Source organism: Lygodium microphyllum, chromosome 1, assembly GCF_053477565.2.
Source record: "Lygodium microphyllum isolate KBCC chromosome 1, Lygodium_microphyllum_v1.1.10, whole genome shotgun sequence".
Taxonomy (NCBI): Eukaryota; Viridiplantae; Streptophyta; class Polypodiopsida; order Schizaeales; family Lygodiaceae; genus Lygodium; species Lygodium microphyllum.
Genome location: NC_141135.1, coordinates 7,308,837 through 7,327,849, shown reverse-complemented (window position 1 = coordinate 7,327,849; position 19,013 = coordinate 7,308,837). Strand labels below are relative to the sequence as shown.

The 19,013-nt window shown below is 37.7% G+C and overlaps 1 pseudogene; it reads right to left on the bottom strand.

Moving 5' to 3' along the window:
* Positions 1-18,766, bottom strand: part of LOC148040818 (kinesin-like protein KIN-13A) — a 32,413-nt pseudogene extending 13,647 nt beyond the window's left edge.
* Between the last annotated feature and the right edge of the window lie 247 nt (positions 18,767-19,013).

The window sequence follows — 19,013 nt, the reverse complement described above, 5'->3', positions numbered from 1 at the left end:
ATATTTTCAATCCGGATTGGGATATTGACTATCTTGAATTCCTTTTTTTTTTTTTGGGAGGAGTTTGCTAAGTTTGAAAGTCTTGCATTGCCTGTGGTTGAGAAGGATACAAAGGAATATGTTCATATATCGATTGGGAGCTCACCTTCAGAGAAGTCACTATTCACAAGGAAGTGTGGATGTCATTCTCTCAATAGGTTTTGTGCATCAGATGTGTTTTACTCTACTCAATCTAGGAAATACAAGGAAGTGTGGATGTTGTTCTCTCAATAGGTTTTGTGCATCAGATGTGGTTTGCTCTACTCAATCTAGGAAATACAAGCTTATGTCAAAAGAAATGGCATTTATTGTGTATAATCATGTTAAATATCTTGTCAAATTTGATGAACAACAATTAGAGGGACCAAAATGTTCCAACTTTTGCCTTTTGGATGAGAAGGCATATCAGAAGGATGTAGAGGAATGTTTGGACCCTTAACAAGGAGCATATATTGTTGACAAACTAGATATTTCCCAATTCAAAGCTGAGACCATAATTAAAGAAAGCCATGTAAATACAGATATTGTATGTGACTCCTCTTCTTTCTATATTGTTCCTTCTCTTTCAACTTTCCCTATTAAGAACAAGGAATACATATTGCTATTAGACATCCAAAGGCTCTTCAATCTCAGGGAGGATTACTGTTTAGCGATCATTGTAGAGGCTTCTGATGCTGCAAATGGAATTATTGATATCGAAAATGAATTGAAAGAAGAGTTACTTAAACTAGACATTGAAAATACAAATGACAAGTTTATTGATATAGGGGATTCCCTATCTCTTTGTTTCAACAAGGCAAAGGATGTTGAGAAAGAGTTGGGGATTACAGATGAGGAGTTCAATCGCCTTCAAAATCGACTTGAAATTTCCAATTTTGGAAGAGAGGAGTTGGAGTATGTTAAAGAATTGCAAGATACCAATGAGGCACAATCAACAATTCATATATGGAATCCAACTAAGCTAGAGAATGAGAAAATCAATTTGTACTACTATCTCCAATTTCGTAAGATACATTAATGTGTTAGATTTCAACTTTCATTCGACATTCATATTTTTTGCAGTTGGAGATTGAAGATTTTGATAACTTCTTGGGATAGGGGAAAGGGTTGAGAGCTGGTGCTAGTTTATTCAAAGATGTTGCACTTGGCCATTACTTGGCAAGGATTGATCCCCATGTTTTCTTAGTATCCCATAACATATTCTTAGAGAAAGAAACATGGCATATACTATGTATTAAGGCACTTACAAGGCTACTTGGTTTTTCTAGGTTACAATATAATGCCCACAAGGTGATGTTTTTGGAGAAGACAACATCAATTAGATTTTTGGTTATGGTCCTAGTTTCTATGCCTCTAGAGCAGGGTTATTTTTTGCCCTCTCATCTTATGCTTTGGCAGCAAACAAAGTGATATAAAATCCATAGTTGGCTACAAGAGAAGAAAATTTCTATGTTATAGAGGAAAGATTCGTGAGGAGGAGGAAGATGTAAATGCTCTTGAGAGCTAGCTTTGTACTTTTCTATCTTGAAAAATACCATGAAATTGTCATATTTAGTAATCATTCTTTGAAGTTGTTGTAAAAAAAACCAATTGAATAGCTCCTCAAGAGCATTGCATTTTGTAACTCCTCCTCCATGTCTTATGATTCGAAAAAAACTTGTATGTGCTAGACAATGAGATTTTTCCATGCCTTGGCCACTATAAGTTGCTAGGGGGACCTTGCTCCTCCACAAAGTAAGGCCCATGGATATGAAGAATATGCTACAAATACAAGAGAGTAAAAATCATTTTATGCTATTGGAAAGTTTATCAAAGAAAACCTGGATTAAATATTCTCTCTTACCAAATAAAATGTGATATCATTTTCTCCCCATGCCTCCTTTATTACTTGAATAAGATTTGCAATCGAGTATATGAACTCTTCTGGATATATGTATGTTGTCTTTTGTTGCTTGAGGAGTATTAGAAGAACATCGAGGTGTCTCCAAACCTCCATCCTTAGAAATGCAAGTCAAGGTGTGCTTGCAATGTTTGTCATTATCCCACACAACTCTCTCCAATACTCCCAAGTAATGTTCACTTATTTTCCTGTATGGTTTCCTAAAAAGTGTTTGGATGTTGAGCTTTCCATTGAGACATTAGCCAAGACATCTCTTGTTTCCCTGAAAGTATTGTATCTTTTCTTAAGTGAACTTGACCTCCATGAAAACCCATTTTGGAGAGTAATGCCTCACATTTATCAATATACTCATCCAATAAAGACAAGGGCTTAATCAAGGATGCATAATTGAGATACAACTTGACAATTTTGTCAATTATTCTAATCTCTGCATGCAAATTACATATATGAACATTTCTAAGAGGAATTGAAAGATAAAGATCCTATATGTCTTCTTTGTTTTTAAATTTACTCACATCTATAGAGTCTCTAGTTTGGGCTCTTCTTGCAGGGTGCAAGTTGCTCCAATCTTTAGACCCAACACTTTCCATGCAATAAATATAAGGATATTTTGCATTTGTTCTGGTACATATTCCAAGCATACATTTGATAGTTTTTAAGTCAATGCTCATGTACCATTCCACTTTAAAATTACCAACCCCATCAACCACCAATATTTCTCCTTTACTTTGAGACTTAGTAATGTTTGGAATACTTGTATGAGTGAACAACCATTTCAATGTTTGATGATTCTCAATTGGTACTTGAGTTACACCAACCCACCATACCTCTATCTCAGTTTTAAACTTATGCATTGATGCTTGACCCCCATCATTGCTATAGTCCATCACCCTGTTCATGATGCAAACATTGAATCTTTCCATCTTTTGTCCTTTATGAATTTGTGCTTCATCTAACTTCAGGGAAAAATTCACAACACTGTGATATTTCTCTACGGTGAGTCTATACATGTGAACCATTGCAATTTGTACTCTTCTTAGATTAACCTATATATTGTTAAACACATTGTATTTAAAACTAGATTTTCTTTTTATCTTTTTGTATGGCATAGATGCTTCAATACGAATGTATTCCCAAAAACATGTCGAATTTTAGGATTCATAGTAGTCCTTGCAACCGATATACTACAGTGGCTCGAGGAAACCCAAACATAGTTATTCTATTACATTTAAGATTTTTAAATTGTAATCTAGAAATAACACAATAACCTTTTTGACTAATACCCACAGTATCACGTCTTTACAATTTTGTTTGGTTTGATTGTGTCCTTTAAGTCCTTTACCAATTCTTTGAGAGTTGGGCCTCTCAAATCCACATTCTGAGGTGACTTAAAAATCCTCCAAATATCATTCTTATTCATGGTCTCTTTTAAAAAACAGATTCTCTCCTCACTCTCTAGAATATTAATGCTCAATATGTTAGAGACATATTTCTTTGCAAGATTTAGTCTTCTTTTCTTTACTCTCTTACACAAGCTAGTTATATTTTTTAATGGTCTCTTCCTCTCTTTGAATCCCATTGGAGTTTCCTTCAAGTGTGCTAGCTTGTCTTGTAATGGCTTATTAGCATTTTTCAAAGTGTCAATCTTATTTGTAAGCTCATAAATGCTTGTTTGTCTTGAGGATAACCAAGATTGGATGCACATTCTTGACACCTTGGAATTTCCATTTACAAAACTGTTGGAATATTGATCAATTTTGGAATTCTTGAGCTGGAAAGATGCACAAGACACTTTAATCCTTGTGCTAGAATCTCATGATTCAAGAATCAATATTAGTGCCACTCTTTATGATGGCCCTTGAATTAGTAGTTGTGCAACTTTCCAAGGCTATCCTACCCCAATAGACAAGCTTGAGTTAGAAAGATACACGAGATACTTCAATCATCATGATAGAACCTCATGAAGAACTAATCTTGATGCCACTCTTTATGATGGCCCTTGACTCAGCAATTGCAACTTTATAGGGCTATACTACCTTGATAGATAGGCTTGTATTATGGAAGATCGTCAACTAGTGGTAACCATGCTTTTATAATTGAGTGGATACTAATTCACCATCTTTGAAGGATTGTTAGATAACCCCACATGGCAATGGAAACCCTACTCATCATAAGTGAGAGGCTCTCCTAAATTTGTAACCAATACATAATCCATAGAGGGCGCAAAAAGGTTAGGAGGTCGTCTATCTCTAGTAAAACACCTCAATCTAGGCTCTGCTACCTGACCGACATCCTGTCTAACATCTGGGCCATGAGAATCAGGTGATGATGCACGCTGTCTAGCTGGTCACGGGCTGAATGGGATCAAGTGGCTCCTCCTGAAAGATAACTCTGCGTGCCTCAACCACTTTCTCAGGCTGCATATGCATTTTGTCCCATGAAAGATGACATCATGGCTGCAGATCACTTTCCACGCCTACGGATCCCATAGACGGTAACCCATCTCTCATGCATCTCCATAGCCAATGAAAATGCATTTGACACTTTTAGGATCTAGCTTATTGCACTTGTCCTTGCGCACATGGCAGAATGCCTCACATCCAAAGACACGCAAATGATCATAAGAGGGGGGCTTGCTTGCCCATATCTCCTCTGCAACCTGAAAGTAAATGCCATTGTTAGGTGACCTATTAATGAGATGCACTGCAGTAATAACTGCCTCAGCCCAAAAGTGTTGTGATAAGCCAGCCTGGCTAAGCATGCTACGGACCCTTTCCTGAATGGTCCTATTCATGCGTTCAACCATACCATTCTGGGGAGGGGTGTAAGGGGCACTCAATTGATGCTTAATACCCCGCTCATCAAAAAACTTCTCAAGAGCACGTGAGACATACTCACCTCCATTATCTAACCTTAGGCATTTTAGCCTTTTTCTAGACTAGTTCTCTACCAATGCAAGCCAATGCTGAAATGTATCTAAGACATCGGATTTTCTCTTTATGGGATAAGCCCAAACCTTACGTGAGTAATCATCGATGAAAGCAACAAAGTTCTTTGCCCCAACAAGTGACTGACAAGGCATGGGCCCACATACATCTGAGTGCACAAGAGCGAAAGGCTCACCCATGCATTTCTTACCAGACTTTTTATGCGTATTTCTAGTCTACCTGCCATACAAACAATGATCACAAGAATCAATATGCGAAGAGTTAAAAGGCGGAAGATACTACAAAGCACACAGCATTTTCATTCCTTTAAGAGACATATGCCCCAAATGAGCATGCCAAAGGGATACATGGAAAATAGAATCCACAGACAAAACATGATCTAATGTAGCTCCAGATTGGCACCTCTTGCAAGCATAAGCCTACCATGAGTAATCTTCCATGTAGAGTCTCCAAATAACACAAAATACCTTGCATCATCAAGCTGTCCAGCTAACATAAGGCTGCGAGTCAACACAGGTACATGGAGTACATCATGCAAAACAAAAGAATTGCCCGAAGGAAACTGCAGCCTAACATCTTCAATGTCCACAATGTCAAGAGACCTGTCATCACTAAGACGCACAGAACCAGACATGGTACGATAGGTATGAAACCAATCTCTATACACATGAAAGCACTGTGCATACATAGAATGTATCTCAGAAGTCTGTAAGGCATGGCATTAAGAAGCTACAAGTATGTAATTATCATCTGAATCAATGGCCTGCATGACATTAACCTCTTCTATCTTCACACTGGACTTTGCAGGTACAATACTGTGCTCCAAAGACTTTTCCTGCACTTTTTCTTTTCCCTTTTCCTTACGCTTATCATCGCGCATTTTATGGCAATGTGACCTAATATGTCCTGCTTTCCCACATTAATGACAGGTAAGATCAGACTTCCATCCATGGGACTTATTGCGACCACCTGACTTGGACCTGGACTTCTGAGAGTCCCTGCCCTTATGACCATTATCATGCATGCCATGTCTGCCGCCTCTAACCGTCAATGCATGTGAAGAGCAAGAAGCATCATTGTTTCTCATGTTGATTTCCTCAGTCAATAAAGCACTCTCAACATCTTTGATTTTCATCCCATCAAGCTTGTTCGTGCATATGGCAGTACTACGAAAGACATCCCATGATTTAGGCAAGGTGCCAAGAAGAAACAATGGGTGCGAGTTGTCTTTGAATTCAATACCCTATGAGAACAAACTCTTCATGATAGCATGAAACTAATTGAAATGAGATGAAAGGGAGGTCCCCTCCTTCATGCGAAGGTCCATTAACTGCTTCAACTAATACATCTGTGACGTAGGACTCTGCTGCGCATAGAGCTTCTGAATCTTCTCCCCTAAATCCCATGCACTCTGATTCTCATCTTCAACAACATTATGATGGAACTCTTCTGAGAGTGACAAAATAATGGTAGACTTGCATATCCCATCAACTTCCATCCAAATAGCATCATCCATATCCTCAGGTTTAACACCCTTGAAACATAAGGGTTTAATCTGTAACTTCTGCACCAAAACCTGCCATATTTGGGACTTCCAATACCCATAGTTGGTACCATCCAACTTGGAAATGTTAAAGAGAGCTGTATATTCCAGATGACTAGCCATACTGTCCCAAATCAAAGCAAAAATGCAAAATTGTACGTTGTTGTAATTAGCACAAAATGCACTAAAACCACTGCTAAAACTGGCTGAAAGAGTGGATTTCACCAACAGAAACACTTATCCACCAAATATGACCAAGATAACATCAAATAGTAAGCATTACCCTCATAGAAGTGCTCAAAATCTGTAGATTTCAGCTTGTTATAATAAATGACAACAGTATGTAAAACTGTCCCAAAATGAAGCAACCAGTAAAAGCACCCCGTATCCATGAACCAATGCATATACCAAGTAAATGAGCTTCAGCCCACTGTATTACAAAAAGCAATTTACTATTAAATGAAGCTCAAACAGTGCTCAAATTTACTCCAAATTAGTCCCAAAGCATAGACATAGCATCTCATAACATCCGAGCATCAATGACAGGTAAGATCAGACTTCCGTCCGTGGGACTTATTGCGACCACGTGACTTGGACCTGGACTTCTGAGAGTCCCTGCCCTTATGACCATTATCATGCATGCCATGCCTGCCACCTCTAACGGTCAATGCATGTGAAGAGCAAGAAGCATCATTGTTTCTCATGTTGATTTCCTCAGTCAATAAAGCACTCTCAACATCTTTGATTTTCATCCTATCAAGCTTGTTCGTGGATATGGCAGTACTACGAAAGACATCCCATGATCTAGGCAAGGTGCCAAGAAGAAACAATGGGTGCAAGTTGTCTTTGAACTCAATACCCTATGAGAACAAACTCTTCATGATAGCATGAAACTAACTGAAATGAGATGAAAGGGAGGTCCCCTCCTTCATGCGAAGGTCCATTAACTGCTTCAACCAATACATCTGTGACGTAGGAATCTGCTACACATAGAGCTTCTGAATCTTCTCCCCTAAATCCCATGCACTCTGATTCTCATCTTCAACAACATTATGATGGAACTCTTCTGAGAGTGACAAAATAATGGTAGACTTACATATCTCATCAACTTCCATCCAAATAGCATCATCCATATCCTCGGGTTTAACACCCTTGAAACATAAGGGTTTAATCTGTAACTTCTGCACCAAAACCTGCCATATTTGGGACTTCCAATACCCATAGTTGGTACCGTCCAACTTGGAAATGTTAAAGAGAGCTGTATATTCCAGATGACTAGCCATACTGTCCCAAATCAAAGCAAAAATGCAAAATTGTACGTTGTTGTAATTAGCACAAAATGCACTAAAACCACTACTAAAACTGGCTGAAAGAGTGGATTTCACCAACAGAAACACTTATCCACCAAATATGACCAAGATAACATCAAATAGTAAGCATTACCCTCATAGAAGTGCTCAAAATCTGCAAATTTCATCTTGTTGTAATAAATGACAGTAGTATGTAAAACAGTCCCAAAATGAAGCAACGAGTAAGCACCCCGTATCCATGAACCAATGCATATATCAAGTAAATGAGCTTCAGCCCACTGTATTACAAAAAGTAATTTACTATTAAATGAAGCTCAAACAGTGCTCAAATTTACTCCAAATTAGTCCCAAAGCATAGACATAGCATCTCATAACATCCGAGCATCAATAGGCATCAAACAGGCAGTGCCAAGAAGCATCAAATAGTAAATGTCAAGTGCTATCTTGTTTTGACAGTCTTGGGACTGTGTATATAGCAAAGGGCTGAAGGAGAAAGCACTCAAATCGATCACCGTGAGCCAAGCACTAATGCCGGGGAGTCCAACAATGCTCAGGAAGGTTGCCAAGAGTGCCGAAAAGCCAAGGAAGAGTAGGAAAATGCCAGGAGCAGGTCAGCCCAGCCCACTAAAAATGTGCTGAAATTTGTGTTGGTTGTTCTTGGGGGTTGGGGGGTCTTCAATAGGTCTCGGGGGGGCACTTGGCAATATTGAGGGGGCTCCAGTGCATCCCGGGAAGAAGCCGATGAAGGTCCGGAAGCTCGGGGAGGAGACGAGAGATCAAAACATACCTGCAAATGAAGGTGCCATGGTTGCCATTGAAGCTCCAGTTGAAGCTCTTCAAATCCAAGTTGAAGAGAATTGCGGGCAAGCTCCAATGCCTTTGCTCTAATACCAATTGAAAGGGAAGTGGAACCCAGGAGGAAGAAGCTTGGCGATGAGAGCTATGGCGAATGGAGAGCAAGAGCCAAGAGAGAGAGAGACTCAAAAGTGGGAACTCCAACAACCACAATGTGTGGCCGTGCCTTCCTTTATTCAAACTGTCGCTAAAATAATAAAGAATAAGTGATTGTGACAGGCGCCCGCCACTTGCAGTATGTAGTGGCGGAAACTGTCAGTGTAGTAATACACGAGCGGCTAGGCGGAGGCGCCTTTACCCCCAACACATATAGCATTGAATATCTTAGTTGCAAATATGGCAAATTCTTAAGGCACTAACAATACCACTCAAATTTTGGGAGAGAAGCTTGATAACAAAACTTTTCTCTATAGAATTTTAGGATGCAAAATTTCTTGATTTTGGCAGAGGCTACTAGGATTTATGTATGGGAGCTGAAGCGGAACCCAAACTACCTAAACGAAAGCTGAATCATGATCAGAGGAGAGCTCATTGGCAATGGTCAAAAAGAGCGAGCAAAGTGTTGCATTGGTTCTCTTTATGCATTTTTTATGCAATGTTTGTGAAAATTACCAATTGTTAGTCCCCAAAGGATGCTTGGGATATTCTCATGAAGAATTATGGTAATGTTACTCGTGCCAACAAGATACATATGAAGCAGTAGTTTAATAACATGTCCACAAATGGCAAGAGCATTCAAGCTTATACAATAGAGATAAAAACCATAGCAGATTAGCTTGCTACTATTGGTTCTAAAATCTCATAGGATGACATGATTGTAATTAATTGAATGGACTATGCAAGGAGTATAAGGCTTTTGATACTTTGATTTCTCTGAGAGCAGATCCCCCTGACTGGGATGAATTACTTGCATTGATGCTACATGAGGAAGTCTAACTTGGTCTCAATACAGGTTCGAGTACCTCTTAGAGCACTCATGGAGCTTTTCAAGGTCATGGAGACACTCAGAATACGTATGGACAACAACAACAGAATGCATGGCAAAGCTCAAATGTGTAAGGACAATGAGGAGCTGGAGCCTTTAGAGGCAGGGAGAGATCACCTAGAGGCAGAGGTGGCTCTTGGCAATCACATGAGCAGTCTAACAGGGATAAAGACTATCATTATTGTGGAAGATATGGACATATAGCAAAGGGCTATCATAAAAATCAAGCAAATATGAAAACAAAAGGCAGACATCATGGAAATTATACATCTTCTAATGATACTCAGGATGATTAGGGAGATAGGTTATTTGCTATGCAGCATGTTCTTAAGAAAACATCTTAGCAAGGCAAGGATGAAAAATGGTATATAGACTCAAGAGCGTACAATCATATGACTTTGCATGGTGAGTGGTTTGATGAGATGATAGTAGGTTCCCATGGAAATGTATGCACTAGTGATGATATACAATATGATATTCAGCCTACATGTGTGGTTTTGTTAATCATGCCTGATGGCAAAAAGAAGAGGCTATATGATGTACTACATGTGCCTTCTATTACTAAGATTTTATTACTGGTTGGAGAGATGGAAGAATAGAATCTGCAAGTTAGATTCAACAATGATGGTTTCTTTATTGAGGAATATGGAAATGGCTGCAAATTGATTGCTAAAGGCAAGAGAGATGGCAGAATGTTTACTTTAGATGCAGTTATACCTGAGTTGAAAGCAGTCATGTTTGCCCATGATAATGGAGTAGTTAGAGATGTAGAAATATGGCCCAAATGCATTGGTCATGTAAATATTCAGAGGCTTAAAAATATGCAGCAAAAAGAGATTGTACTTGGCTTGCCAAAGTTCAAATATACTGATTTTGGGCATGCCTGCTTTGCTTGTCAGTTTGGGAAACGAGCAAGGTTTCCATTCATGAGACATGTTAGAAATAGTTCAAGACCTTTGCAATTGATACATTTGGATGTATGGGGTCCCATCCATAATGCATCTTTTGGTGTTGCCAAGTATTATGTGTCATTTATTGATGATTTCATTATGTATACATGGTTGTACATCCTAAAGCACAAGGATGAGATGTTTGATGTATTCAAGCATTTTAAGACACGTGCTAAAAATGAATTTGGATGTTATATCTCATATCTGAGATCTGATGGAGGTGAAGAATATGTCTCTAGAGAGTTTAACATGTACTTGGCAAAATATGGCATAACCAGGCAACTCACATGTAGTTACACACCACAACAGAATGGTGTGGCAGAGAGAAAGAATCATGTACTCATGGAAGCTGCCAGGGCAATGCTTAATGAAAAGAGCTTGCCAAATGCTTATTGGGCTAAAGTAGTTGTCAATGTTTTTCATGTACTAAATAGAACACCTACAATTGAAATTCACGATTTGACATTGTATTAGAATTTATATGGTTACAAGCCTAATATCAGCCACTTCAAAGTGTTTGGTTGCATTGCTTGTGTACATGTATCTAATGAAAAGAGGAGGAAATTAGATCCGAAAGCTATAAAAAGTGCTTTTCTTGGATATGCACAAGATAGAAAGGCCTACAAGTGTTATAATCCGTTTACTTGGGAGACCTTGATTAGCAAGGATGTAGTGTTTGATAAGTTGGCATCATGGTATGGTGGTCCAAATGTAGTGTTTTCTGATGGATTATCTAGCCTAATCATGTTGAAAAATATCCTTCAACTAGTACTGCTATGAGTGGACCTACAGGTGATGGTTCTTCTACTGTTATTCCTTGGACTGGAAAACTATGCAGTCATGTTTGTGCATCCACTAACATGGATATGTTAGTGAGGGGGAGATTAGATAAAGACAAAGAGAAGATGTTTGATGATGTAATTGGCCCATTGCTTATAGCTAGATATGAGTCACCTAGCAATGACAATCTTTGAAAGTGAATTAGGCATACAGTCAGTTATGACACCTAGTGCAAGACAAAGCAGGTATGTGCTGCCTTATGAGAGGTGGTGAACCGCGATTGAGGTTAGAACGGGTCAAGAAACCAGTTGATTCAACCCGACATTACTCATACATGACAAAAGTGATGGGATACAAAGAACCTACTAAGTTCACGGAGGCAATTATAGATAAAAATTGGTGTGCTGCCATGGATGAAGTATACAAAGCATTGGCTGAAAGTGAAACATGGGATTTGGTTAGTTTGCCTAAAGGGAAAACACCCATTGGCTGTAAATGGGTTTATAAAGTGAAATGCAAGATAGATGATTCATTATAAAGGTATAAAGCATGGCTAGTTGCAAAGGGATTTGCACATCAATATGGCTTAAATTATGAGGAGACTCTCAACCTAGTTGCAAAGATTGCAGCCGTAAGAACAATCATTGCATTAGTAGCTTCTAAGGGATGGAAATTATGGTAGATAGATGTCAAAAATGAATTCTTGAATGGTGGATTGATTGAGGAGATATGTATGGAATAGCTTGAGGGCTATATACACCCTGACTATTCAACACATGTATGTAGGCTGAAAAAGGTCTTGTATGGGGGCTGAAACAAACACCAAGTGCATGGAATGCTCGTATCAGTACTTACAGCAACTTGATCTTTAGATGGGTCATGCAAATCATAGATTGTTTACAAAGAAAATAAAGAATGGCTATGTTTTATTGGTGATTTATGTGGATGATTTGATCATCATTGGAGATGATAATCATGGGATTGTTGAAATTAAGTCATGGCTACAAGCTGAATTCAAGGTGAAGGATCTTGGAGAGCTGAAATACTTCCTTGGGATTGAGATTGTGTCTACATCTCAAGGTATATGGTTGTTGCAAAAATAGTATGCTCATGATATGCTGCTAAAATATGGCATGATGGAATGTAAAGCCATGGAAACACCATTGGATCAGAATGTCAAACTTGCAATTGATGTTGGGAATGAAATAGAGAATGTCACTATATATCAACAGATGGTGGGCAACCTGATTTATCTCACTATCGCCGGTCTTGACCTTCATTATGTAGTAAGGTTGTTTAGCCAATTTATGCAGAAGCCTCGTAAGCCACATCTAGATATAGTCATGAGGATTATGCCATATGTGAAGGGTATTGTTGATTATGGGCTATTTTATGAGCATGGAAATTCATTTGACTTGACAGGTTATATGGATGATGATTGGGCTGGTTGTGTCTATGTGACAGAAGGTCAACTAGTACTTATGCCTTTAGCTTGGGTAGTAGTATGATTAGCTAGATAGTAAGAACCAGTCGATTGTTGCTTTATCTAGTACACAGGTAGAATATAGGGGTGCAGCCTTAGCCGCATACAAAGTAGTTTGGCTTGCATTGTGACAATCTTAGTAGTGTGATGTTGGCTAGCAACCCCATCTATCATGATAGATCCAAACACATAGAAGTTCATTACCATTTCATCAGGAAGATGGTACTTGCTAGAAAGATTGATCTACTCCTTGTGAAGATAGAAGACCAGGTAGCACATATCTTTACCAAATTACTTGGTAAAGAGAAGTTTATGCATTTTGAGAGCTACTTGGAGTACAAAAATTAGCTTGAGCTTGAGGGGGAGTCTTGAGAATCAAGCTCGTGTTCAGTATCACCGACATGATCGATCTTATCTAGACAGTTGTCATCTTATCTGTCACTCTCCATGTGTTGTGATAAATAAGTCGGTCAGACTCAACCACATTTATTAGTGGTACAATCAGTTAGGGACCTAGTGTGTTTTCAATTATGTGTGACTAGACTTTAGTAAGAATTATGGATTAATGAGAAGTGGAGAACAATGAGAGTATACTACTCTCACTTTTATAGCTCCATGTTTCTGTCTCTTTCTTCCTTTGAATCTTGGACAACGTCGTATCTGCAGCTCCACGATATGGCATGAATAGGTCCTTTTGGAGATCACACTTCCCTCCTCTCATGGTGTATCTTACCCTCTATGGTCAGCATTTTTGAATTAGCCTTCCTGTCATTTTCTAGTAGGTGATGGCAAGGAAAGAGTAGACAATAAGGAAGGTCTATATAGAGAGCAAGGATAGTGAGAAAGAGGTAAGGCCATCAAAGGTTCCATAAGCTTTACCTCCTAAGATCCCCCCTACCCCTGGTTTTTCTCAGTCTCTTATTGACTTTATGAATGATGCTTACATTGTTGTTGCTCATGCTTATAGGGTGACCTTGATGAACAAAGATTTTAGTATGGCTAATAGAATCAGGTACAAGTTTGACAAGGTATTGAGGCCCTTGCTAGCCACTACTGATAAAAGATTCTTTAAGATCATTAAGATTCCACCAAAATTGTCCAAGAAAGCAAAAGGGCCAAAGATTGAGGATATGAGACATCTATACCCAACAAAGACCGCGTAGTCTTAGCAAGAGTTTATCCAACAAGAAAAACTACAAGAGGTCATAGAAAAACTGAGGATAAAGTTTGCAAGAGAAATATCAATGTGCTTGGCCCTGCCAATTATAAGAGAATGGGTGAGATGTATGGGCAAATGGTTTTCAATGTTTCTTGCACTTTTGAGGAAGAGGACTATCTTAGCATATCTCCTAAGGACAAGTCCATGCTTGTTAAAAAAGATGTTTAATTGTCAAATTCTGCAGTTTATGATTGCATAAGGTAAGGCATTTTGACTCTCAAAATTTTTAGTATATGGAATGATGGTACTGTTCATTGAAAATAACACTCCTTTGTTTTTTCTATTGGCTTTAAGTCATCGATTACTTCTCCCAACCAAGAAATCTCTAAAAGTATATTTATTGTTGATCCACTATTATCAATGGAATTGTTTTCGAGATCAGGTTCAAACATAGAAATATTTTTCAAAACCTTTCATTCCATCACAAACTACCATAATTTTTTTCTTTATGTCAAAAGGTATGCAATTTTCCAAAAGGTTTAATGTATACTTCCTTGTTATATTTATTACTTACTAGCATTTCACTTTGCAGGGGATATTGCAGTGTAATATATATTAATATACTCACCAAAGAAATTATCCTCACGAACTCTCTAAGTGGTATCCATGGCCAAGCAAAAATGTGCATTGAATGAAATAATGCTTGCTTTTTGGTTAATTGTTTATTTTATTTGATTGTCTATTTTAGTTACATGTTTCCATTTGCAGTGCCGGTAGGCTCCTGATGATGATGAAGTACCCTTGCAAAGTGATACACATACTTGTGGATGGAGAGGGATTTCAAATGTTTGCAAGACAATAGATTCAAAATTACTCAAGATAGATGGGGTGAATGTAAGTCTCTTTCATATTATTTATTTTTTGAGGAACCCTTTTTTGAGTTTACCAACTTGTTACATTTTTTCTCACAGTTCCAAGATTACCCTAACTCATATATGTAGTGGATATTGGAGCGATATATTGAGTTGGTTTTGGATAGGGTAATCACACCAGTTGATCCCACCTCCCCTCCACAAAAATCTTCAACTAAGAGTAAGGGCAAGGACAATGGTAAGTTGTCCGAAAAGACTAGTAAGGTAAACTCAAAAAGAAAAGGAATGCTAACAATTTCCCCTATGGAGTCTCATCCATGTCCTCTTCAGCCTGAAGAGAAGAGAGTCCTTGTCAAAGTCAAATTCTTCTAGCAACCAAAGAAAAAACCAATGTAAGGAGACTAGAAATCTTTGTAGAAAGCGATGAAGAAGTTACAATGCCAAAAGAAGATAAATAGATGCAAACAAAAACTTGGAGAAACCTCCTTTGTTATTTTGCATCCTTGTACTTGATTTATGAAAAGATTTTTATCCTATATAAATGTAATAAATGTTTTCATATTTATGGCACAAAACTTACAACTATGGAAGGCAAACAGCTCATACAAGAGAAAGAGCATTCATCTCTTTTCCCAATTGTTTTATCATTAACTTTGAACTTATATCCCAGAGATGTACTATCCACTAGCTCCAAGGTATCCCTTGCATCCTTAAGACTCCAATTGAAAGTGACATTTACCTCATTTTCTTCTTCATGTGCTATAACTTGCACCTTAAGTTTGAAAGGCATACAATATATATCAAAATCCAAGGGAATCAAAATGCTTAGTTTAAGTTTATATCTCTTATAATCAAAGCCCAAAGCAAAAGTTTGTTGTGTGATGTTATAACACAATGATAAGGATTGGGAGAATACAATACACCTCGTGGTATCGCCCTTATTGTTGTACTCTCTAGATTTCCAAGGCCTTCCTATAATGTTCTCCAATTCCTCTTCTACAAAATTTCTACTTAGCCAAGATACCTTTGTCCTTTGTAAATGTGCTATTTTGAAGCATGCCACAAAGATAAGGAAGGGTATAAACCATGATAGGTGTATTTTTCTTGAGATCCTTCCAACTATCATGGACTTTTAAATATCTTGACATATTTTGAATTTAAAACTGTGCAGCATCATTGTTTTTTCAAGAATCTCCCAATTTAGATATGAAAGACTTGGCAATGGAAAATCCTCGATATGTCTATATGTACCTTCTCTAGAGGAAACCACGTACGGTGCATAATATATAAAAACCCTTCTCTCACTAAAAGAACCCATTGTCTGATCAGCATGGATAATGTCTGCAAATGCCTTATGAATTGCATCGAAGGTTTCACTTAAGCTCTCCATAGTGGTTGCCATTTAGTACTTGTTGACAGAATTATACCTACAACCAAGAATTCATTATTAGTACTTGCTTAAATGAAAAAAATAATGCATATGTTATCAATTCAATACTTACAATGTGTTTGCTAGCAAACACATTCATTTGGAGGTAAGTGCATATCCTTGGCCATGTAAACATGTTGCACTTTGACAACCACCCTTCATGCATAATTTTGAAAGACTTACAATGTGTTTGTCGGAAAACACGTTCATTTGGAGGCAAGTGCATATCCTTGGCCATGTAAATATGTTGCACTTTGACAACCACCCTTCATGCATAATTTTGAAAGCAATGATACATCCCTTCCCATGATGTTTTATATCCTCTCATTTTCTTCTTTTTACCTTGTGAGAGCCCTTGCAAGAGGGTAGGATGGTAACCCAATCATTTATGCAAAAGGTTTTTAGCTCCCAAGTTTTGTGAGCTCCTTAGCTATAAATGATGTAGGAGTTTACTAAACAATAAGGGCACCTTTTGGATGCCATATGTAGATTGAATTTGCAGAGAAAGAAGCTCACCCAGAAAGGTGAATGAACTAAAAAATATTATTAAGAAGACTAATGGAAATATGTTGGGTGCTAAAAAGCTCTCAATTTTCAAAAAAGTCATTATTAGCTTCACAAAATCTTTATCATGTCCTTTGTGAGATTTTATAAGTAAATAAGGACTTCAGGACTACCAAAACATGTCAGACTTGGGAGATTTTGGCTAAAAATGAGGATAGAATCACGAAGTGGACTCTACTATCTCCAAAAAGGAGGAGACAAGAATACCATATTCTTACACACGTGGCAAACTCTCTTTGGCCTTTTTCTTAATCCCGTGATTAACAAAAGTGCATTTTTTAAAGCATTTTTGGCCCTAATGAGGCATCAAGTGCATTGTGGGAGAGTAGTCACAACTTCATTAAACATGAAAAAACACAATAGTAGGAGATATTAGGCTAATGTGAATCTCTGCCTATTTAATCGGTGCTCATCTTCAAGGCATGCCACCTTCACATAACAAAGCTCTTTGAATAAGATGAAGAAATCCAAGGCTTCTGAGGGGAGACCTTTGCTGTAATTGCATGTTTTCCAACCAAACATAGATGCTCAGCTGCTATTGATGGAGTTGTGAGGAGGCGAGCCTAGGAACTCAGTGCTCAAGTGCAAGGCCATCAGGATATCTTTGCATCGTCCTACATGATGATCTCTAATGGAAACTACCATGATGATGGTGATGATGTGCTTCAAGAAAAGGGTTGCAGTGTCTTGCAAGATCGTAATCAAATAAAAAGGGGATCTCTAAATCTATGGCTAGTTTATTTGCTACCCGAAATGTCTCTGGTTCAACAAGAGGTGTATGCTTTGTGACATCAATAATTTTTTCATAAAATACTCATGTCCATGTTAGCAATCCTATGACTAAATACTCATGTATCTAGGCAAGCATTTGGGTGAACTCTGATCACCTACTCCCTGCATGTAACAAACTATGTGCAGTCATATAAGTTGGAATCTTTACAAAACTTGAATTGAATGTCTTTGTAGAGTTCAAGGGGTTGGTTATTGGTGTTGGTATGTATGGTGCTAAATGATCAATGATAGGCCCATGGATGTTCGGGAGCATTGAATGCTCAAGCTTGACTTATATGAGGCTAGTTGTTGACTAGTTATAATCTAACTAAAGGTTAGAAAGTGTATGAGTAGTAACACTCACATGCCTTTGTATTGAGGTTCAATGGTGTGGCACATGTCTATGATATCGTTGAGTTGTTTGTAAGCTGATAATGCCTTACTTATGATGAAGAATTGATTGGTGCTATGTCACAAACTGCTTGTCACACAGATAGCTTGTTTGCACAGTGGTTATGCAGTAAATAATGTCTACAATGGTATGATATCATTCATGGATGTCATATCAAATGTCTAGAGATGCAAATCAAGTTACTAAGTTGATATACCACTAGTACAGTAAAGATACTAGTGCAATCACTCTAAATTAGAACCATCTTAGTTGAGAAAAAGCATGTTCTCAAACAAGCAGGTCCTGTGCTTTGATTCACAAAAGCAAGCCCCCTGATTAGGCAAGCCCTAAGCTTAAGTTGCCCATGTGCTTCCAGAAGTCAATACATAGGCCAAATTTGCTTCAACTTCAGCGATGATCGATCGATCAATGTCCTCAAGAATTTCAAAATATTATTTTGAATAAAAACATCAATAATCTCATCATTTGATGCATACAAATCCTCAATAATAACATCCTGGCTTGGAATATGAGAAAATACCATCTGAGTATGCAAATCAACAATTTCATTATTCTTTTGTAAAACAACTTCCTCAAGAGCATTAATAACCTCCAAAACATCAACAATCTCATCATTTGATGCATACAAATCCTCAATAATAACATCCTGACTTGGAATATGAGAAAATAAATCAAAAATTTCATTATTCTTTTGCAAAACAACTTCCTCAAAAGCATTAATAACCGCAAAATAGTGAGAAACTTGCAAATCCATCACATTATCCATTCGAGAAATCTCTTATTATAGCAATGTTTTCTCTTTGTAAAGCTGATTAATGACACATAAAGCTTCAATCGCTGCAATTTATATTACATTTCCTTTCTTTTCTAGCTCAAAAAAAGCCAATGAATCATCTCAATTGGAGATTGACTAACTAATAGAACAAACCTCCTTGCAAAACTTCAAAAAGACCATACAAATTAAGTAAATTCTGCAATTTTTTATATTCAACTACTAACTCATGTAAAAGAAC